The sequence below is a fragment of the Vicugna pacos genome, chromosome 4 (assembly GCF_048564905.1).
Source record: "Vicugna pacos chromosome 4, VicPac4, whole genome shotgun sequence".
In the NCBI taxonomy this organism is placed as follows: Eukaryota; Metazoa; Chordata; class Mammalia; order Artiodactyla; family Camelidae; genus Vicugna; species Vicugna pacos.
In genome coordinates this window covers 69,469,785-69,492,138 of record NC_132990.1, presented here as the reverse complement: position 1 = coordinate 69,492,138, position 22,354 = coordinate 69,469,785, and the positions used below count along the sequence as shown (strand labels likewise).

Here is a 22,354-nt window from a genome sequence, read left to right as displayed (position 1 = left end):
ACAAATACACCCACAAAAACTGAATGCATCACCACTGTGCTAAGTGCTGGGAAGAAGCAGCCCAGGATGTTGAGAGTGGGTACAAAAAGGAGCATCTCTCCTGGAAGTAGCCTCTGGGCCCTGGGGGGCTGGTGGGCAGGAAATCTGCTGAGACAGCCCTGTGGACTTGGCCTCAGGGGACAGAAGCCTCCAGAAAAGCACAAACAGTGTCCTAGCCGAGGCAGCTTGCTTGTTGAGGCTGCAGCTAGCCCATCTGGCTCCTCCAGCAGGTGGGGTCCTGGGGGCTGAGCTGCAGCAGGAAGTAAGTCAGGAGGTCAGTCAAGGGTGGGGACCTTTGGAAAATCTCCCTCCAGAGTTGCTTTGCAAGCCATGCCATCTGGGGCCTGAAGCCTCCAAGAACTGTATCAGAGCTTTAGGAGATACGAGAGGTTATTTCAGGAGAAGGGAACAGTACGAGCACACGCGTAGACCTGGGGCGGTGGAGCAAGGAGTGGAAAGGGAGAAGAAACTGGGTCTCGGCCCTTGGGGATTTCACAGCACCCTGGGGAGCCTCCATTCTCACCAGACACCAGTAACAGTAGTCGCTGCCATCGTTGAAAGCTGACTGTGTGCCTGAGGAGGGTCTCATTTCATCCTCACTAGATCCAGTAAGAGCCTTACTGCTGGGTTCCATTTTACAGATGGAAAAGCTGAGGTCAGGAGGGGTTAAATCTGTCACTCAAGAAGACAGAGTTAGCAAGTAAAGGATCAGGATACACTCCCAGCCCGTACTCTTAACCCTCCCCTATTGTGCCCGGCAAACAATGCACACGTGGAAATCCGGACACTCGATGGGCAAGGCCAGTGCTCTCTCCGCCTGTGGTCTTGTCTGTCTCTCTCCCTAAACTGCAAGTTTCTTTACCTCTATCACTGCATGACACTAGGCACAGAATTGGTACTTAGGAAATACTGTGAATAAATAATCATCCTCAGAGCAGACACTCATAAAGGGCTCACCATGTGCCGTGTCACCACAAGCCTTTGAAGTGGGGACTGGTATGCCCCCATTTCACAGATGGGGGAACTGAGACAGCTGGTAAGTGGTGAAGCCGTGAGTCACCAGGCAGCAAGTAAATTAACGAACTAATTGATGAGTAAATGAGTGTGAGTAATAATGAATGAAGGAAGGAGTGAAGAGGTGAGCAAGTAAGTGAGGTGTTGAAAGAGGGTGAGAGATCAGTCCTGCAAAGTGGAGCAGGGGTGGAGGCCATCACCACTGTTCCACCTCCAGTTCCCAGGAAAGGCCCCTTCCCCTCGTCTCAAGGAGACTTGAATTCTTTCTAGGCTGTTGCCCTCCAGCGGTGCCCTCACCCCCTGGTCCCACCGGACTCCAGTCAGCCAGAGCTGAGAGCAGCTCCCTGTCAGGCGGGGTCCCGGGCTTGAGGGAGAAAGAATCAGAGGCTGGAGAGGTTGGCCTGAGTGGGCTCCAAGACTAGGAGAAGAGCCCCAGTTTCCATGGGAAAGGGCTGTTTGCCCAACCTCTATTCTGAAGGCACCTGCCTGACACGGTGCTTGTGGCCTTGACTGGAAGTCCTGGCTGGAGGGGGTCTTAGATGACTCACTTTCCTTTCTGAATCCACTTCCTCATTTGCCAAATGGGGACACGGTGCCCACTCCCCAGGGGGATGGTGTGAGGACAGGACAGGACCCAGGAAGGCTTTGTACTGGGAGGGTGCAGGCTACTTTTATTAGCAAGGAGTATATAAACCATCTCTAGAGAAGGAACTCTCCTCCAAGTTCTGCCCTGTGGAGAGCCTGGAGGGCTCCCTGAAGAGGTGGCCCTGAAGGACTCCACTAAGTGGAGGTGGGGTTGGGAGGAGGAATGAATTCCTAGTTGGGGGAACAGCCTGTGCAAAGGCCTGGAGCACCTTCAGTAACAACTATAATTCATTCACAATCAGACACGTTTACATTTAATCCTCACAGCAGCTCCAGGGGGCTGGAAGTGCTGCTTCCTCTCCCGGGACAGGAGACTTTGGATCAGAAAGGGAAAAGCACTTGCTCCAGGTCACACAGCAGAGCTCGGTCCAGCATACTTTCTCCTGCGCTGTGCACATCCAGGAAAGCGAGTGGCTCAGAGTGGGCAGAGGGCAAGGGGAGAGGAATGCCATGGGGCGCGGGGGCCTCCTCACACCACAGTGAAGGGGCTGGGCTTTGTGCAGAGGGCTCTGGGGAGCCATGGGTGGCTTCTGAGCTGGAGAGAAATGACCCAGGCTGGGCCCTCAGATGCTTAGGTGCTCTCTGGGCCATCTGTCTCCACCTCCTACACCTGCCACCCTCTGTATCCATCCACCCCCACCGCTTCTCAGCCGCACTGAGAAACCATGTGTGATGGAAGAGAATGTAAAAATATATATGCAACTGAAAAACAGCAAGAAGCTGACAGAACACAGCTATAAATACTTTGACTGGTGCGGAGATGTTCCTCCGATCCTGCTTCCTGCCGTCTGGGGCGCAGAGGCACAGTGACAGGTGGCTGGGGCTCAGGGATGGGAACGGAAAATGGGAGCCGACGCGCGTGGACCTACTGTGTGCCAAACGCTTCACGAGTGGCACGTCTCTGAGTCTTCACAAAATCCCTCTCAGAGAATCACCACTGTCATCCCGGCTCACAGAGAAGGAAACTGAAGCACAGAGAGGTAGGTCATCTGGCCAAGGTCACACAGCAGTGGATCTTGGGAGGCAGTGGAGCTGGAATTCCAGCAAGCCCTGCCAAGAGCCAGCTTTCCAAAGAAGAGAGAGCTGGCTTCAGCTGACTTCAGCTCTGCCTTCCTCGAGCCTTTCCCAGGGCCAGAGAAAGCTTCAGGCTTCCGGGAACTCCCCTGCATACTTACTTTCCATGGCTCCCCAGTGCCCTCCAGATGAAGACCATATTCAAAGGCCCTGTGATCTTGTCTCTACCCATTCTGAGAGCTCACTTCTTGCCACTGCCCCAAATTTCAGAGCCACAGCTAAGCCGCAACGACCTGCTCTCAGGACCTCTTCAGGGTCCGGTGCTCTTGGCCTCAGCACCTACTCTTCCCTGTAGTCACAGCTACCTGCACTGGGGCCTCAGCGCAAGCACCTCCTCCCAACCTCCTGCACTAATCAGATCCCCCTGTGCTTTCCCTGAAAGGCCTGAAGCTCGATTGTGATCACGTGGGTCATTAAGGGTGGTGGGCCGCAGCTGGTGAGGGCAGGGCCAGGACCGGGTGCAGGTGATGTGACCACAGAGAGGGTGTCTCCAAGGGCTCGGCTGCTCAGGAGGGCCCTTGAGAGGGGAAGGAGGTGCATGTCGTGGGCCTCAGTTTTCCCATTTGTGCAGTGGGTGGGGGGGTAGTTGGACTGTGTGGTTTTCCCCAGGCTTTCCCTTGAGTTTCTCAAGGGGAGCTCACTCTCCTCTCTGTAGCTCCCTTCCCTGAGTCAGGCCCTAGGAGAAGTTCTCTGCTCCCTCCCTGCCCTCACTCTGCCCTCCCCACTGCATGTGTGAGACGGGAGGTCCCAGGAGAGGCCTCCAGGTGACCTTCTGTGCAGAGCAGAGCCAAGCCCTAGAGGGGGAAACTGAGGCAGGGCTCCCATCGCACGGTGGCCACACAGGGAGTGTGGCCCTTCTCCAGCTTCCACAGTCACCTTCATGACTTGTATTTGCTCAGAGCTGAGAAGAGACCAGGGCAGGCTTAGCCCTTTGATTCTACAGAGAAGGAAAGGGGAAGCCAGGAGTTGTGCCGATAGAGACACCAGGAGCAAGGCAGAGCTGGGCCTTTGTTTTCCTAATCTGAAAAATGGACGCAAAACCTGACTTAATCCCATCAGACATCAATGCCTCAAATCTGGACTCTGCTACTTAACAACCCTGCTGTGATCTTGAGCGAGACGCTTTACCACATGGACCCAAGTGTCCTTATTTGTAAACAGGGATGAGAATATCAGCCTCACAGTGTTGTTGTGCCGGTGAAATGTGGTGATGTACGCAGAGCGCTCACACCAGTGCCGGGCACCTCTAAGTGCCGTGCGAGGGTTGGATGTCATTACTGACCTTCACCCTGGAGCTATTCTGCAGTTCAGATGAGGCGAGGGGTGTGAGCAGGGCTTGCAAACTATAAAACTCTCTGGAGAGGCATGCATTTTTTTTTTTTTTTTTTGGCTGCAAAGGACAGTGCAAACTATAAAACACGTTGTGGCTTGCAAAGAGTTTTGTAAATGTTGCCGCATTAAGGGGGCTACTATGGATTCGCCTTTTATAATCCGAAAAGCCCATCAGAATCATGAGCCACTTTAGAGACCATGGACCTCTTTGTAAGGGCTTTCTAGACTGTTGAGTGCCATGAAGTCTGAGGCAAGAGGCCTTCCAAAGACATGTGCTGGGAGCAGGATGGGAGCGGGTAGAGAAAGCAACCACAGCCGAGGATAAAAGCAGCAGCCCGGGTCCCCTCTGTTCACGTCCGGCCCGCGCCTGCCGGTGCAGGAAACTCCCGCGTAGCTGCAGATTCCTGCGGTTCTGTTCTGAGGCCGGGAGGCCTCCCTGCATTGCTGACTCAGCCAAACAGATGAGTGAAGCAGGAATCAGCCCCATCTTCCTTGCATTCAGGTCAGGCCTTGTCTTTTTCCCTTTTTCTGCCACAAAGGAGATGAACCTGACGCCTTTTAAAGACTTCCCTGCGGGTGACTGGGGAGGCGGCGCCCCCACCCCCACCTCCACCCCGGGCCGCCCGAGGCCCTTGCTCTGAGGCCTGGGGCCTGAGTGCCTGGGTAGCAGAAGTTTGAGGCAGAGGCCGGTGCCTTCCAACAGCCGTGGGGGCAGAGCGGAGGCCTGGGCCGCGAGGTTCCTGGGTTCCCAGCTCTGCCACCTTCTCATCTGTGACCTTGGGCAAGTTCTCTCGCTTCTCCCAGCCAGAGATCCTCAGCCATAACGAGGGCAGCCACTCCTTCTGTGCGTCTGTCACCGGTTGTGTGTGCCTTCTGTTGCTTCTTTTATCCCTGGGCCCTCGGGCCTTCTAACACGAGTAATAGAAGCCCAGGCAGCGTCTACGTGGTCGGGGCAATGGGCATGGGTTTTCAAATTATAGGCACCTGGACTCAAATCCTGACTGCAGCGAACCCGCTGTGTGTCTTTAGGCATTCACATCCCCTCTCTGAGGCTCCATTTCCTCGTCTGTAAAATGGGCATAATGACAGTTGCTGCCTCATAAAAAGCTGGTGAGGATTCAAAGACATGATGTGTGCCTTGTGTGGCACAAAATCTGGGACGTGATACCTGCTCAGTCAGTGGTGACTATGATCTCCCCTCCTCAGACTATTTCATACTCCGTAATGCCACACGCTTCTCCTACACGTGCCTCCTCACGTTGGCAATTACTCTGATGAACAGCCCGATGGCAGCTGGGGCCCTGGGCCCTCTTGCATCCAGCTAGAGGCCTGCCTCCCCGCCTTTCTGCAGAAAGCTTCTTTTCCCCAGCCCCCTCTCCTTCTCACCCCTGGGCTGCCTGGTGTTGGCCCCGAAGTGACACGCAGCTCCTCTCAGAGCCGCTCACACAGACCATGCATGAGCAATACACATTTTGCTCTAGATTTCCCAGCCCAAGGGGGGTCTGCCCTGCAGCCACGTGGGCTGTGCTGTCAGAACCCTCGCTCCTGCTGCTCGGCTCCGATGCAGGTCACCCTGCCCCCTGAGCTCAGCCGTCCTCTCTCCATCTTACTGGCATCTCACACTCTCTCTTCCCTGCCCAACCCTCTTCTTTTCCTCTCCTCCCTTTTCAGAAGCCAGACATCAGCATTTCCCTCCTGCCTCCTGCAGTATCGTTCATTTTTCTGAACCAAGCCAGAAAATTCCCAGAAATTATGAATGCAAGTTTCTTCGTCTGGTTGCATCCGCTGGTCCGGATGTTCTTTGAGGGCCAGCCCTGTGCCCAGCGCTCAGCCCAGCGTTTGGCGCTATTAATGTGTGCTGACTGAATGAATAAATGAGTGAGACGGGCTACTGAGTCAGGGCAGAAGAGAAGCTGCCCTGTGTGTTTGTCCAGCGCTCACTGCTCTTAGAGGTCAGTCCTATGACCAGGAGACTCATTCAGGGAGAGGCTGAAGCTGGTGTGAGTCCATTGAAGACCCAGAAACCATCCCACACCGACACATCCTTGGTGTCTTCGAGGACCAGGTGTTAGCACTTGGGGTTTTTCTCTAAGGTCTGACACATCCTCATTAGCAGCTGCCTCTTCAGACGGGCACCAGGGGTGACAAAGAGACAGGGCTGTGGTTCCCAGCCCAGCTGCACATCAGAACCCCCTGGAAAGCTTTTAAACACCAGAGGCACTTGGTCCTCACTCCTCCTCCCCTGAGATCCTGATTCAGATGATCAGACGTAAGGCCTGATGCTTGATTTCCTTCAAATCCTACTTGATTCAAATATCTACCACTGAGACAGAGAAAGGGGGTGAGTTTTGGAAACAAGTGAGTCTGTGAACACCCGTGGGGTTTCCACATGTACCCCTCCATGCACCAGGCAGTCTGGGGGCTGGTGGTCCATGGGAGGGCCTGGCCGGATGGTGGAAAGGAAGGTGTGTGGGCTTTAGAGTCACTGAAGGCCTGAATGCGAATCCAGTCTACCTCATTTCAGCTCTGTGACCTTAGGGAAGTCACTTCACCTGCGTAAGCATCGGTCCCCTCCTCCATGAATTGGCAATCAGAATTCCTACCCCACAGGTTGTTGGGATCAGTCAGAATATCATCTCTAATTACCTGGCACCGGCCTTAGCTGGAGCCAGTGCTCCAAGTGGTTCTGCTGGCTTCCTGAACAAGCTTCAGGGTCGAGGGGAGGACGAGGCCCCAGGGCTGGCCTAAGTACTGGGACTGGGGGAAAGGAGATGTGGGCCTGTCCTAGTTCTGGCCCATCATGCTGTGTGATGTTGGCCAAATCGCTCAACCTCTCTGAGCCTCAGTTTCCTCATCTGTAAATAGAGATCCAGTGGTGGGTACATCTCATCACAACTCTGTGTTCAGTGATGTCACTCTGGTCATCGGTCGTAGTGGGAGGATTTATACAAAGGAAACTGGCAAACATTACATATCAGGACCCTCCTGCCCCCACCCCCATCAGTCAGGTTACCAGCATGCCGCTGGGACTCATAACAATATCTTTCACCACAGTTGTTGGGAGATTCTGAGAGTTAGCGCCTGTTAAGCCCTTAGCACATCACCTGGGACTTAGCACAGTGCCTGGGCACTAATAGATGCTGGTCAAACACACTTGACATTTATCAGCCATCTCTTTGTCTGGCCTGGTACAAGGTGATCACATTCATCATCTCATACAGGTTTCACAACCGTAGGAAATTTCTAGGGGAGGAAATTCAGGAAAGACAGGCTTGCTGACTTTAAATGCAATTAAATTTTATAGGCCTACTGTGGGCTAAGTTTATTCTAATATATCCATCTCATTTCAGCCTCCCAGCCCCCTTTTGCTCATTACAATTGAGGCATCAAAGGCTCAGAAAGGGCAAGTGACCCACCCAAGGTTGCACAGAGTGCCCAAGGTCTTGGTGTCTATCTTGAATCCTGTGCCCGGCACCCTCCCCATCACGCCCAGCTGCATCCCCTTCTGGACGACGGCAAGCTTTGCTGATATGATCTCTCTGGCCCTTTCCAGCTCTGACATCCTCGGTATTTAAATCAACACATGAATATTTCACAAGCACCCCCGGCACAGATAACCCCCTGCCTGGTTATGTCAGGCTGCAGCCCCGTCTGGAGGCCAAGGCACTCCTGCTCTTTGCGAGACAGGCAATTCCGCGAGGCCTCCCAGCAGCAGCCAAGGAATCGATAGCCTTTAAATAAGTAATTAGAGGAGCTGAAGACGTCGGCACATCCAGGAGCGAGCAGGAGAATATAAACTCATAACTCTCCCAGGCTCACAGGGAAGGGCCCAGTTCCGTTTTTTGGTCAAGAAATGTGACAGGGCCTGGGGAGGGGGAGGGGGGCGGTGCGGGGAAGAGGAAAATGAAGATGACAAGGGTTCCATTTATTGAGCACGTCCTCTGTGTCAGGCTTGTCTCATTAATACCCTACCCAATGTTCTCTTGAAGACACTGAGGCTCAGAGAGGGTAAGCCAGTTGCCTAGGGCCACACAGCTAGGAAGTGGCCGAGGTCACAGACCTGCCTAACTTCACAGCAGGGTTTTTCAACCTAGGTACTATTGACATTTGGGGCTGGATATTTCTTTGCTGAGGGCAGTGGAGGGGGGGCTGTCCTGGGCATCATAGGATGTTTAGCAGTCCTGGCCTCTACCCTCTAGACATTGGTAGCACATCCTCCCCACTGTGACAACCAAAAATGTCTCCAGGCATTGCCAAATGTCCCCTGGGTGGGTAAAATTGCCCCCAGCAGAGAGCCAGTTTTTGAGTCCGTGTTCACTTTGCTGCTCCTTTCCTCTGCTTCTGGTGGCTTTTAAGATAAGGATCAAAGTCTTTCTCCCAACCTAGAGAGGCAGCTCTGGAGCCGAAGCTGGCGAGGTGAAAATACCAACTTGTCTACTCGTGAGCTGTGTGACCTTGGACAAGTTCTCAACCTCTCTGTGCCTCAGTTTCCCTGTCTGGAAGTGGGTTCATGTTATATGCAAAGCATGTAGGGCAGTGCCCAGTGGAGAGGTGTGGACCGTGAGCCATGTTACCATCCAAGGGCCTTTGTCACTAAGTCCTAGCCCATGACTGCAGCCTCACTGGTACCGCTCTCCCCGTAAAAAAAGGGAAGAAGGACCAAAGCAGAGGCCTGGTAAGAAATTATCTTCAACAACATCTGCTGTCCTTCCCTTCCCGCTGCACCCGCCTCCCAGCAGCCCTGGAGGAGTCAGAGAGAACAGGCAACGAGGATGGACGCTTAGTCCCACAGGATCACAAGGTTATATGAACAAAGGCTGCCACTTCCTGCCCCCCTGCAGTGCTGTCTGTGCAGACACCATCCAATTAGAATTTAAGTCCTTTTATGTTTCAGGAAGGTGTAAAAATACATGTAAACAGACGCATTTTTATCACTGGAGTTGGCCATCACATTTTATTGGTCTACAGCACGTGTTTTTGTTAAACTGACGTCTGTTAGAAACAAGGTTCCGGAATGCTGTCTTCATTGGGTGCTGGAGAGAAATCGCAACCAGGAGCCATTCCAGGGCCTGTCCTTACAGAAGCAGCTCCCAGGGCAGGAGTGTGTGTGTGTGTCTGTAGCTAGAATTCTCCCTTGCCCCAGAAGGAAGGACCCCTGGAGGCTACCTGGTCCAGGCTTCTAGTATAGTCGAGGAATCTGAGGCCCAGGACAGGGCCATGCTTTGTCCAGGATGATAGAACAACTTGGCTCGGCAGCCACTTGCTGAGTGTGTAGGGGAGCCTGGCGCCTGGCCTCGCTGGGCCCCCATCTCAGTGGTACAGCAGGTGGTCTTTCTGGCTCACGTGGCAGGTATTGTGGTGGATGATGGGTGGTTGGGCCTTCCACGTGGTAATTCAAGGACCTGGGCTCTCTTCTTGTGGCTGCCCTCTCCCCTGGAGCCTCAGAGTCATCTGCTTTCAGCTGGATACAGGGAGAATTTGGAGGATTGCAGAGTCTTGTGGATTTTTATGGAGATTTTTAGGCAGAGCTTAAACGTGGTTTGGGCCATGGCTGTCCATGTTCCATCAGCCCACCCTAGGTCACGTTCGCTACCTCCCTGCCAGGAAGGGTTGGGAAATGCAGCCTGGCTGTGTGGCGCAGAGGAAGAAGAGACAGACTGGTGAACAGCGGGCCAGGGATCAGTGCCAGGCCCTGGGCTGGAGGCCGTGAGGGCAGAGGTGGCTGAGATGGAGACATGGGATCTGCTGCCCCGGCTTGAGGTTCCAAATAAGGGCTCAGCAACCCTTGTTTCTAAAGGCGGGGGTCACTTCCTGAAAGGCCATCATTTCTGCCGCAGGCCAGCAGTGTTTCCTTGTGGGGGAGGCGGAGCCTCTCTCCCAGGGTTACAAGTCTCCTCACAGCACCACAGGCCTGCGTTCTCAACAGAACAGCACTGGGGAGGTGACCCAGAGCCTCAGTTTGAGTGTGCACATGCGTGCACACACGCACACTCACACACACCCCTCAGAACAAGCCATAGCAGTCACTTGGCACTTAGATTAACCAGTATCTATTTGGGGATCCCATGATGGTGAGGATCCCTGCCTCCCACCACAGACACTGACTGGGGCAGATATTCTGGACATTTGGCCTAAGGTGTGGCCAACTGGACACATCCTCCCAGGACCCTGAATCATTAGAGGGACACAGAGACCCAGCGTCAGACTTTTTTTTTTTTCTTTTAACATTTTTTTTATTGAGTTATAGTGATTTTACAATGTTGTCAAACAACGTCAGACTTTTAAAGGGCCACTGCAGCAGAATGACACCATCTCCAGGTGCCAGCAGGGGTCACGGTGACCAGCTGGCACTCCCTGGGTTCCCGTCAAGCCTGTTTCTCCAGTCCTCCGTCAGTTGTATGCATCACCTGACACTTGGCCAAACGCCTCCTTTACGTTAAGCAGTCCTAGTCAGCAGCCAAGCACCCTGCTGAAGCCTTGGTGCTAGACCTGGTTACCAACCCACTCCCTCCAAGAGGAGGCCAGTCTAACAGCTTCCACCCTCAAGGGAAAGGCCAAGGTTCCCACCTCTTTCCTCCAGGAGATTCCACAGCACATCTCTGAGTAACCTGTCTTTTCACACTCCTTTGACGTTCAAGGTCCTCAAGGTCCTCAAAAGGGCTGTGGACAGAACCTACGTAATTGGTGTTCTTTGTAAATTTTGTGCCTCGAAGGCATTATTCTGAGAAGAGGCCTACAGTCTTCACTTGATGTCAAAGGGGTCCAGGGCACTGGAAAGGTGAGGGTCCCTGGACTGTAGCCTCCAGACTGCTGGTACCAGGATTCCTTCCTCTGCAACATGGGGCCTTATGAAACCCCTGCTAGTGGAAGACCAACCCATCCTCCCTGCATTCTGCTCCTTCTGGAAAAAGATTCCTGCTTCTTTTGGGGGCCAGCTCCTCTCCCTACTCTAGGGAGGTAGGTGGTCCCAGGAGCCACCTCATCATATGACCTCACTATCTGGCTTCAGCTGATTGGTTAAGGAGGGGTGGGCTCCTGGCCCAAACCTGGCCAACCAGCTCCTTTCCTGCAGTTGTTTTTTTAGACTGGAACTGGGGGAAAACAGTTATATTCTCGCTGGTGGAGACTCTGGAGCTAAGAGCAATTGTGTTTCCCACAAAGTAGTGGAAGCCAATTGGAATAGGAGAGGGAAGCTGAAGAGACAGAGACAGAGAGACAGAGAGAGGAGAGAGAAAAAGAGAGAAAAGAGAAGAGAAGGGGAGGGAGGAGAAGGAGCTGGCAGCGTCTGAGCCCCTGGTCCGGCTGTGGCCCTGCCTCCTGACAATTTGGTTATTCAGTGCCTCCTTGAGTTCCCCTCTTTTTGCTTCATCTAGTTGGAAATGGAGTTTGTCACAGTCTGTCTTTTTCCCTCTGAATCCGCAGTGTCTGCACAGAGCCTGGCACATAGTAGGTAGCATCCAATACTTGTCAATGAATGAACGAACAAACGAACAAACGAACGAACACATGCGAAAAAGAAAGAACGTAGAAGGTGCCGAGGGGAGAGGGGAGAGTGATTAACCCTTTGTGGGGAGATATCAGGAACTGCCTGGGGTGGGAGGTGATATTGGAAGTGGGATTTGAAGGGTGAATAGGGGTTTCCCGAACAAGAATTGTCAGGGAAGAGGCTAGAGAAAACAACAAGTACTAGGATGAAAAAGAATTAACTACCAGACAAAAAATTAGGACTTACAAGTCAGAGCTGGTCCAGGTCTAAATCCTTAGTGTTCCTGAGGATGCCAGACTCCATCCGGGTGTCATGCATGTGAGTGAGTCCCGCGAGCCCTGGAGCTCCCCCGTGCCCCTGCTTCTAGGAAAATCGGCCTCTCCTCCCACCCACCCTACAATGCTCCTACAAATGCCCCCACAGAGGGCCCTTAGATCCAGAAGACAGACCCTGTTCAGTCCTGATCCTCCCTGGCCTCTGGGCAGCGTCCCACCTTCTGCCCCTGACCCGCACTGCTCTTCCTGGGCAGCTCCTTCTCTGTCCCCCACAGGGTCTCCTCTTCCTAGGTCTGTCGCCATTCCTCACAAGTCAGTGGCCTCCCAGTGCCTTACTGGTTCCTTCCCTGGCTCTACACTCGCCCTGGACACCCTCATCCACTCCTGTGGCTTCGGAGACCACAAGAGCTGGGGACTCCTAAAGTTCCCCTTTCCATCAGCTCCAGACCCAACTATCCAGTGACTGGACTTTTTCCTCCAGGCTGATTTCTGTGGCGCTTTCCCCTCTACCCACCAATGAAGAGCAGATTCCCAGCCCCACGGAAGAGGAGGAAGCAGGCTGGCAGAGGGCAGGGCTGAGCACAGCGACGGCTCTGCCTGACTCCGGTCTCCCTGCTTGATTAGGACTCAGGGTGGGGCAGCCTTGCTCACCTCTGACCCCCGGGCCTCCTGGGGCTGGGGCAGTAAATGTTGACCTGATTGATTTCCACCACGCTTGGAGGCAGCGGTCAGCTGCTGACCACACTGTCAATTATTCAGGCTCCCTGGGAGTCCACCAAGAGCCTCGGTTTAACTAAAACATGGCACTGTTGTCCTCATGCCCCCAACTTGCCCTCAGAGGCCTGGGCAAGGATGGCCAGCCAGCCCAGGGCACCTCCCCAGGCCCTCACTCCACTCCCCAGCATAAATCTCTGTCCAGGATTTGCAAGCCTCCCCCTCCTCAAATCTCTTGCAGGTATTCCTAGGCAGGTATTCCTGCCTGGAGGGCAGAACTGGACCCATGGCAGGGCAGGAAGTGGCCTGAGGCACATGTCAGTTCAGTTTCTTGGGACACAGACTTTTCTCATAACCAGAGACAGACCCTCTGGGAGGGAGGGGGCCCCCAGTGCCAGGGGGTGCACGCCCGTCTGTAGCAGACTATCACTGGGAGGGATCGCTATCCATGGGAAGACATCAGAGCTGTCAAAGAGAAATAACTAACATCCTAAGCTTGCTTTAAAATTTGCAAAACTCTCAGTGACATACATCATCATGTGGCCTCTAGTGTCTTTTTGGAATCAGGTGGTACATCAATAAGAATGCGTTTATCTGGTAGTTGTTTCTTGACCAAGCCAGGCACTCTGCTAAGGGGTACAGGGTGAGGCAAGGATGTCAATCCAGCCCTGCCTGCAAGTAACAGAGGTACTGAACGCTGGTAATAGGAGGACTTGCCTTGTGTCAGGGAAGGTTCTAGACATGGTGTGCTTCAGAACACACTACCGAGATGACACCCTGTAAGACCACTGCTGGAACTGTCTCCATTTTGCAGGTGAGGAAAGATTTTACAGATGAGGCAGAGAGAGGTGCACCCCAAGGTCACACAGCCTGTGGAGCCGGAAATTGAGCCCGGGCGCCCGATTTCAAGCCCTTTGACCAAAGTTGCATTAGGGGCCCTGGTGGAGGTTAGGCAGACGGTCACATAAGTAATGATCTAATAACAGTCGTGGAGGAGAGAGCAGACTAATCTCTCCAGGTTGAGGAGAGGGGCGATGAGTCAGAGAAGGCTTTCTGGAAGTGTCCTTTGAGCTGAGAACTTCTAGAAGGGCATTCCATGGGGGAAGAGTCCAGGGAAGGAGGGATCCTCCGAGCAGCGCCCCGGCCAGAACACCCTCTGGGCTACTCGAATAGCTGATAATAGCGCAGACCAATAGCTGGGCCTAGCAGCCCCTCGCTGTACCCACTTCCTCTTTGTCTGCCGGCAGTACTCTTACTTTCTGATGACACCGGTGTGCTAGCAGGATCTGGGCCTCCCTCGGTCAGTTTTTTATAGTCTCTCACCAAGGGTGTGTCTCCATCTCAGCCCCTTCCCTCGGGGACCTGTGCCCGGGGCTGATGGGAAGCCCAGGCTTCCTCTTTGGTGTAGTTACCGCCTGGTCCACTTGGGTCCCCAGGGCCACACTCAAACGCCAGCCAATCAACACCAGGTCCTCCACCTCTCACCCTGCCGTCTGCTTTCTCTCTTTCTTCTCACCACTGCTTCTATTCCACCCTACTCCTTCTCTGTGCCAGACCCTGGGCTAGGCACTGGCAAGTCAGACCTAGAAATGACACAGGTTCCTTTAGCATCATATGTGCTAGAGTCAGGGTGAGCAAAAATGATTCACAGAGCAAACTGGGACACGTATGAAAGTGAAAGGGAGTCTGCTAATAATTACGCTGGACCACAGTATAAACCGGGGCAAACTAAGATGCAAAGTCACCCCAGTTAAATAGAAAGATGGGGAAGTGAGGAGAGACTTGACAAGTGGAGGACAGGTAGAAGGGAGTCTCAGCAGGGGGGCTGGTGTGTGCAAGGACGTGGCAAGCCTGGGGACAAGGGAGAGTTTATAGTGGCAAATAGTGCACTATGTGTGCCCTGGAGAAGGGGTAGAAGGAGATTCCAGGGTGGACTCCAGGTGGGAAAAAGTGGATGATTTGGAACAACCAGAGCAAGGTGTCAAAAACCCAACAGCTCTGCCTCCCCTGGGCCCATGGCAGGCATTACTAATCGATCATAGCACACTCTCCTTCCCACTGATTCAACCTCACAGCCCTCAACATAGTGCCAACACCAGTCACTACAAATCATCAAGCTGTGCATTAGATGAAACCTATTTGCCACCAGGGCCTGCGCAGTGGGTACAAGTGAGGACTTAGCTGGAGAGGAAGGTGGAGTTCAAATTGAGAGAGACCCAGAATGTGGGCATAAGAGCTAGCATATTCTCCAGGTATTAGGGAGCCATAGGAGGATTTAGGGGGAGGGATAACACTGGACCAACATTTTAGAGTTTTAGGAAGGTCACTGCCATTGGTGGAAGGAAGTCGGGTAGAGAAAGCATTGAGGGGTGTCCAGACGTCCAGTGAGAATGATGAGGTCCCGACTGAATGGGAAGCAGAGAAGTGGGTCTGATGGTGGAGGAGAGGTTTGTCATGGGGCAGGGAAAAGAAGAGGAGGGTGGTTAGGATGACTTCCAGGCCCCTGGGTTCCTGGCCCTGTGTGGGAAGATGCTGTTGGTGCAACAGCATGGCGGGAGGTCCTGAAAGGAATCTTCGTCCCAGAGATCGCTGAACAGTTCAGGCTCACCAGAGGGCCACCCTAAGACTCCATGCCCCCAGCGGGGGAGAGGCCCAACAGGTTTGGTGGGTTTTACTGCGGAGAGCATCAAAGCCTTGAGAAAGAAATTCACCTTTTGAGAGAATGAGCAATCATAAAATGCCCCCCTCCCCGACTCAGGGCCCTGAAAAGGAAGGGAGGTGACCCTAGTGATTCTCCCCAAAGCAGAGAAGTGGGAGCTCAGGAGTACTGCTTGTAGAGTCCGGGGGAGACTGCAAAAAGACACTGACACATCATTCCCTGGTTGGATGTCTGCTTAGCCAGGAGCTGCCCCCTGCCCCCGGGGCACCCACTGGAGGGGGACATGGTGGCACAATGCCAGGGTCAGGTCCTGTGGGTTCTGGTTCCTGGGAGGCACAGAGGTCGAGCTGAGCAGAGACTGCGGGTGGTGGAAGGGGGTGGAGGCTGCAGGCTCCCTGGCACCTTCTCAGCCTGGGGCCAGAGTCTGGGCCCTGGGGGTGTGGTCGAGGCTGAGGGATAACTGGTAGGTGTAGTTGTGTCTGGGAGGGACCACCAGTGCCAGGGGGAGGGGCCAGAAACTGAGTCCTTGGTCAGTGGGACCCTGGGGGGCCTCCACCAACTACCACCAGACCTGCAGGCATTGAGTTCATTTCACCACAGCCATGACTCACAGCAGGGGTGGCTGGCCAGGTGCCACTAGAGAGACAGCGTTTCCTTCTTTCTTCTGCCCTAAACCCAGACCTGGAATTGAGCCTCGAGAAAGGGTGTGTGTGTGTGTGTGTGTGTGAGACAGACCACCCTGCCCTCCCCAGCACTCCCCAGTGACTCACACACACTCACAATTACACACACACTCACACCTCAAGCCCTCAGAGCTCCCAGCTTAGCTTACCTTGTGGAGGAAGAAGAAAATTTGGAATCAAATCCGAGCCTGAAGTTTTAAAACAACCAGATCTTACCCAGAATAAGACTGCTTTTATAACCAAAAGTATCTGAAGGTTAGAAATGGGACCAAATCCTGTCAAAGGTGCATCACTCCCCACTGGTAGAGGGGTTCGCAGAGCTCAGTTAGTAGCCATTAATAGAAAAATAAAACTGGGCTGTAATTGTCACTCACTGGGCTGAGGGTCTTTCATAAGCTGTTTATGAAGGGAGCGAAAAAAGGGGCTGAGATTTGAAGGGGAAAGAAGGTTGGACATCAGCACGGAAGGAGGCTTTACTGACTGTATTAGGCAGAGGGAGCCAGGAATGTCGGTTGCCCGTCCCTCCACTCTCCCCCCCCCCCCCCCGCAAGGTCTAGGGAGCTGTATCTTCAGGAAACTTGGGGTGGCTGTGTTGTTGGCCCGAATTTCAGGATCCCATCACTTTAAGTGGGGCCGAGGGGGACAGGCCTAATGCAGTGAGTTCATGCAGATGACCTTCCAGAGAGGAAGGAGCCGGCAGGGCGAGCCTCCGGCCCTGGCTCAGCCCATCGCCTCTGCAGCAGCCGGTGGAAAGGTAGCTGGGGCAGAGCACGAGCTCCAGACGTGGAGACACAGCCAAGCTTGGGAGTGGATTCCCCACTAGTGAACGTGGCCCAGTGGGAGGTCTAGCTCTCTCCTAGGGAGGAGGAGGGAAGACAGGAGTGAAGAAAGGAGTGTTGCTCCCCACACCCACCTGGGGCTGCAGAGAGGAGCTCTGACTGGGGCCTCTGGTCCCTGGGAAGCTGCAGGAGCTCCCCAGGAGCTCCGTAGCCGCCAGATCCCAGCCGTTCTCCAGGCCCCTCTGGCAGCTGACAAGGAAGCATCTCTCAGCTGCTCTGGGAAACCTAATGGCCTTGAGTCTGCCCAGGTGGGCAGCGGGACAAGTTTGCCTCCCAGCTTCCCACGTCCCCTCCACCGGCTCTGGCTGCCGCTCAGGGCCGCCTCTGAGACAGCCCCGCCCTGGCCAGCGGCACCCTCCCCCTCGGGGCCCCGAGGTTCCAGACTTTCTCCTCATCAGAGTTTACCAGCCGGGTCTCATTCTCTCTCCTGAGTCTCTGGCCAAGTTCTACCTGGCTCCCTGCCCTCCTCTCCTTATAGCAGGAGCCAGTAGAGGCCCGTGTACAGACGCAGCTGCATGCCAGGCCCTGGGACCCTTCCCACCCAAGGCGGCAAAGCCAGCCCGCTTCCCCCTGAGAAGTTCATCTGTGTCAGTTCTGACAAGAGGGCCTGTGCTCTGGGTCAGACACTGAGGCCCAAGGACTCCGAGCCCCTCCGTGGTCTTTCTCTCACCCAAGTCATTGACCCACTCTCTGCCAAACATAAACTGGGGTCTTGATCTTCAAACTCCAGCCGGAGGCTGGAGGCAGGGAGATGCAGAGGGGGTGCTGGTTTTCGCAGGGTTTGGGGCCTCTGTCAGCCTCAGTTTGCCATCTGTATGTAACCCATTTATCATCCCTTATGACTTCAAAACTATCCATTCAAATCCATATTCCACATCTGGTGGAAATGCAGAGATATCCCAGTGCTTTGCAGACTTCCGGAATGGTTTGTCTTTTCACACTCCTCTCTGCCTGAGAGCTGTGGCTTCTGTTAAATTCGTTTAGTGTCTGGATCGGGCCTCTGACCCAAGTCTGCTCTTTTGTTTTCACACAGCTCTGACGAAGATGTGGAATGCGGCTGTCACCTTCTGCTATTTCCCCCAGAAACCCACTGCAGAAGGTATGTGTGTGTAAGGCAGGCAGAGGGAGGTTTAGGGAAGCCAGAGGGATGGTTTCAAGGGCTCTGATAAAAACAACTTCTAACAGACATTAGACAACCCTGTCCTTAAAATTCTGTGGTCAACCTGCTTCTGGGAAGTTTTCATGGGCCCCTTTACTTCGCAGAGTTCTCCAGCCTCATCCTGGCCCTTTTTTGGCATCTCCTTTCCTTGAGAGTCAAAATAGTCCAGCAGTTAGATGCAAGAGTTCTGTTCCCAGATGGCCTGGCTCTGTGAACCTGATTGTGCATTTTATCAGCTGTGTGATAAGATGGCAGCTACCTAACCTCTCTGAACTTCAATTTCATCTGTAAATGAGAATAATAAAAGTTGAAGATAATAGCATTAGTGGTGAGGATTCAGTAAAACAATCCAGGGGGAGCACTTTGCAGAGTGCTAATACTGTTAGCTATTATTTTTATTATTAATTATTATTATTATTATTAGCCCCTCTAAATTCTTCTACTCTCCCAGGCAGAACAGTTCAACCTTTTCAGGCCCAGTTCCAGTTCTTGCCTAGCTTTCCATATTCAAGCCTGGGAAGGCTCAGGCACAGAAAGGAATATTCTTTGAACGTGACTGGCTCTCCTTCCCAGGCAGTCAGCTGAGGTTGTGAGTGGGCTCCATCCCGTCTAAATGGACTGAACAGTGACCCCCACGTTGGCAGATCCTGAGCAGCTGCTGTGCCCTTTCTTCCTCTCCTCCTCCCCACCCCATCCCTGTTAGGCTGAAAGTGAGCAGCCGTGAGCAGCAGTGGCAGATCCAGGGCCTAATGGGAATCTGTCTCCAACATTACTGAACTGTTGGGAAAGAGGTGCTGTCTTTCAGGGAGCTCTCTACCCAGCCTGGAGTTGCTGGGGTCACCTTTTCTGCTTCATGGGAAAACCGACTCAACAAGAAAGCCCACACAAAGGAAAAGACAGCTTCTTGGTGATGTGGTTTGAAGTCTTAGATTTCACCATCCTTGGGTTCACCCCTGTAGTTTTCTCATTTTGTGAGCCCAGAAACCCCTCCTTTCTTGTGTGAGCTAATTTGATTTGAGCTTCTGTCAACGAATCTTGGCAAATCGAGAGTTTCAGCTAAAAATGGGGTATATTATAAAACAAGGGGGAATGTCATGGAACCCGCCGCAGGAAGCAAAACCAGAAATCACAGGAGTGAAAAGGCTGCCTCTGACCTATTTCTTTCTCTCTTAATCTCTCTCTGTCTGAGGCCACACAGAATCCCATTTCTGCTTTTTCTCTGCGTATCTCCTCCTTTTTTTCCCTCTGCAGACCAGTGTTTGTTCTGTCTCGTTGGCTCATCTAGAAAAGGTCCCGGGGCTGATTATCACTGGCCCAGACTGGGTCACGTGACCACCCTGAGCTATTCGTTGTGATTGACCAAACGAGGGGCCATTATCTCTGAATGGGACCAAGCCCACCTAAACCAAATAGACTGAGAGGGTGAATTATTATTTTTTTTAAATCAAAGTGCTGTTTTCAGAACAATGGAGAATGAATGCCAGATATGCTACCCCGCCCCCCACCAAAGTCTCTAATATGGAGTTAGGTGAATTTCTGTTTTACAAACCAACCAAGGCCTGAGGAAGCTCTGATGGAAGCTCTGATGGAATCGTTCACCTGTGACAGTGGCTTCTGGAGTGCTGGTTTTGTTGGGGCTTTCTTTAATCTCTGTTCAGCTCACACCACAGGCCAGAGGGGATCTTGTTCTGACTCTGGCCCCAGCATGCCCTGTCATCATTTGAGTTTTCTGAAGGCCCCCTTACGTGGAACTGTAAGGAGATGGGGGAGTTCCAAGACGAGAAGCCAGAAAGTAAAGAGGGGACCGTGGAAGCGGTGGCCTCTGAGCAAGGCCTTTGAGAATGGACAGTAAGAACTTCTCGAAGCTGCAATCAAGACGACAGACAATTGCAAGTGTTGGTGAGAATATGGAGAACTTGGAGCCCTCCTACACTGCTGGTGGGAATGTAAAATGGTGCACTGACTTTGGAAAACAGTCTGGCATGTCCTCAGAAAGTTGAAGGCTACTGGATGGCCCAGGAATCCCACTCCTAGTTATATACCCAAGAGCAATGAAAACATATGTCCACGCAAAAACTAGTACATGAATCTTCACGGCAGCATTATTCATTATTCATTATTGCCAAGAGGTGGAAACAACCCAAATGTCCACCAACTGATGAATGAATAAACAATGTCCATACAATGGAATATTATCCTACCAGAAGAGGAAATAAAGTCCTGCTATCTGCTACAGCCTGATCGAACCTTGAAAATCTTAAGTGAAAGAAGCCAGTCACCAAAGACCATATATTGTACAATTTCACTGATAGGAAGTGTCAGGCATAGGCAAATAGAGACAGAATGTAGGTTAAGGGTTGTCTATAGCTGGTGGGAGGGGTGGGGTGAAAAAGGGACCCATGCTAATGGGGATGGGGGGAGGAGTGTTGTAAACTGACTGTAGTGATGGTTGCATAATTGTGAATACACAAAAAACATTGAACTATATATACAGTTTAAACTGGTGTATTGTGTTGTGCAGGAATTGTATCTCAGGAGAGCTATTATTACCAGAAAATAAGAAGAATAAAGCACATATCTGAAGGTAGGAGAAGAGGGGCCGGAGCCCTGTACCAGCCTGGGAACTCCGGGATGTCACGGCCAACTGTCTGGTAAGCTGGCCCCCTTCCTGCCCCTCACCCCTTGGATTCCAAAACAAGGAGGGAATTTGGGACCTGAGAGTCCAGCCTGGGCTCTAAAGAACAGCTGTCAGGTGAAAAAGGGGAGAGAGGAAAATCTGTCTCCAGGGCCCGAGGTGAGCAAGAAGCAGAGCATCCAGGTGCCTGATGCCGGCCTGTGTCACTGGCTTAGGTGATGGGGAGAGATCTGGTGGCCCAGGGCAGCACTGTGACGTGTGCCGGGTTCCTTGGTGTGAAGGACTGGGAGTCGGCACCATTAGTGGTGCCTGCTAGGCTCTGGGCGACCCCGTGCCCAGCTGCCCACTCCCTATGTGTGGAGGTGGTTACGACACGATCCTTGGCTGTGGCTGATTGTGCAGGTATGGATGTCTCACCCCAGCTGAGTCAGTCATGCTCCCATCTCTAGAACTGGGGATCCTGACAGAGGAAGAGGCCTTCTGTCCAAAGGGCCAGAATATCTGAGCTAGGAAGCTGTGAACAGCAACCCCCCCCCCAACTCACTGTGGGCAGGGCTGAAAAGGAGAAGCTGGTTCCCAGCTCTCAGGAATGTCCCAACTTCCCTGTGGAAGTAGCTCTAAAGTGAAAGCACCTGGGAACACACTGGCAGCCAAAGAGGGGGCTCTGTGAGCCCCATCCAGAGAGCCCTGAGCCACCGGAACAGCCATGGGGAAGCAGGTAAGGAGGGTTCTAGATGAAGCAGCACTAATGGGAGGAGGCGGAGGGAGGCTGGGTGTCCCAGCAACTTCTCGGGAGAAGGGTTGGAAACCAAAGACCATGGCATGGCCATTGTAACCACTGCCCGCAGCTGGCAAGTTCTAGGGAAGCAAAAGTTCCATGAATAGTGATATAATGGACTGTTAATGTTCTCAGTAACACATATTTTGTGCCAGCCGGCCCCATTCTACTTTTCAAAGCACATTCACCTCCACGACTCATTTGCTCCTTCCTCACATATCTTGGAGAGAGATGTATCATGCTCTGATGGCTGCCAGGCCCACAGCCCCCCATAGAATAAAGCTCCCCAGGTGACCCACCTTTGAATACTGGAGATACTGGGGTAAGGTGTGCGCCTGCCACAGAGGCAGCCAACCCCCCAGGCGGGCCTGTGGCCTGGGAGGCAGCATGGATAACAGTGACCACCTGAGCCAACACAGCCTGTCTCTCGGGGTTGAGAGGAAGCCTCCCGAGAGAGGCAGAGCTCTGTTTCTGCAAGGCCAGAAGCCAAGAGACACAGAAAGAAAGCAGAAAGTGGAAGCCAAGAATGAATAAGAAGTGGTGGCGGCAGCCAGGAGGTGGGACGAAGGTAGGAGAGCGAGCTTAGTGGGGGGCTGGGGGAGGTAGGAGCAGGATGGCCGGGACGGAGGAGCCTGCGGAGGGGCCCTAGAACAGAGCCTGGCTTTGGCAGATGGCACCCACCACCTGGCACCAAACAGCACTGGACCCTCCGGGGAGCTCCCGGCGCTGAGCACCCTTCCTGTCTGCAGGAGTCGGGAGGCTTGGATTCCGGTCTTCCTGGTTGTCACGGGCATCCGCGTCAGGAACCCTCAGTAGGTAGCACCTGAGTCATCACTGTTCCTTAAGAAAGCCACACACCCCCAGTTTAATCTCTGGCCCAGCAGGAGGAGGCTTTCCTGGTCAACGTCATCACATTACAGGGGGTCCTTCCTCTAGACTGCCCCTGAACCCTCTCTCCTCCGAGGGGTCCCTGTCAGTGGCAGACCACAGGAAGGATGTGGTGTGATTCTGTGATCTGGTGA

At 53.3% G+C, this 22,354-nt stretch overlaps 1 long non-coding RNA gene across 2 annotated transcripts in view; it reads left to right on the top strand.

Moving 5' to 3' along the window:
* LOC140696160 (uncharacterized) overlaps positions 1-20,578 on the top strand; it is a 39,515-nt gene extending 18,937 nt beyond the window's left edge. For both annotated transcript variants that reach the window (XR_012072261.1, XR_012072262.1), the window contains exons 3-4: positions 17,794-17,859; positions 20,441-20,578. This is a non-coding gene — a long non-coding RNA (uncharacterized lncRNA). The remainder of the gene's footprint in view (positions 1-17,793; positions 17,860-20,440) is intronic.
* Positions 20,579-22,354: the final 1,776 nt, after the last annotated feature.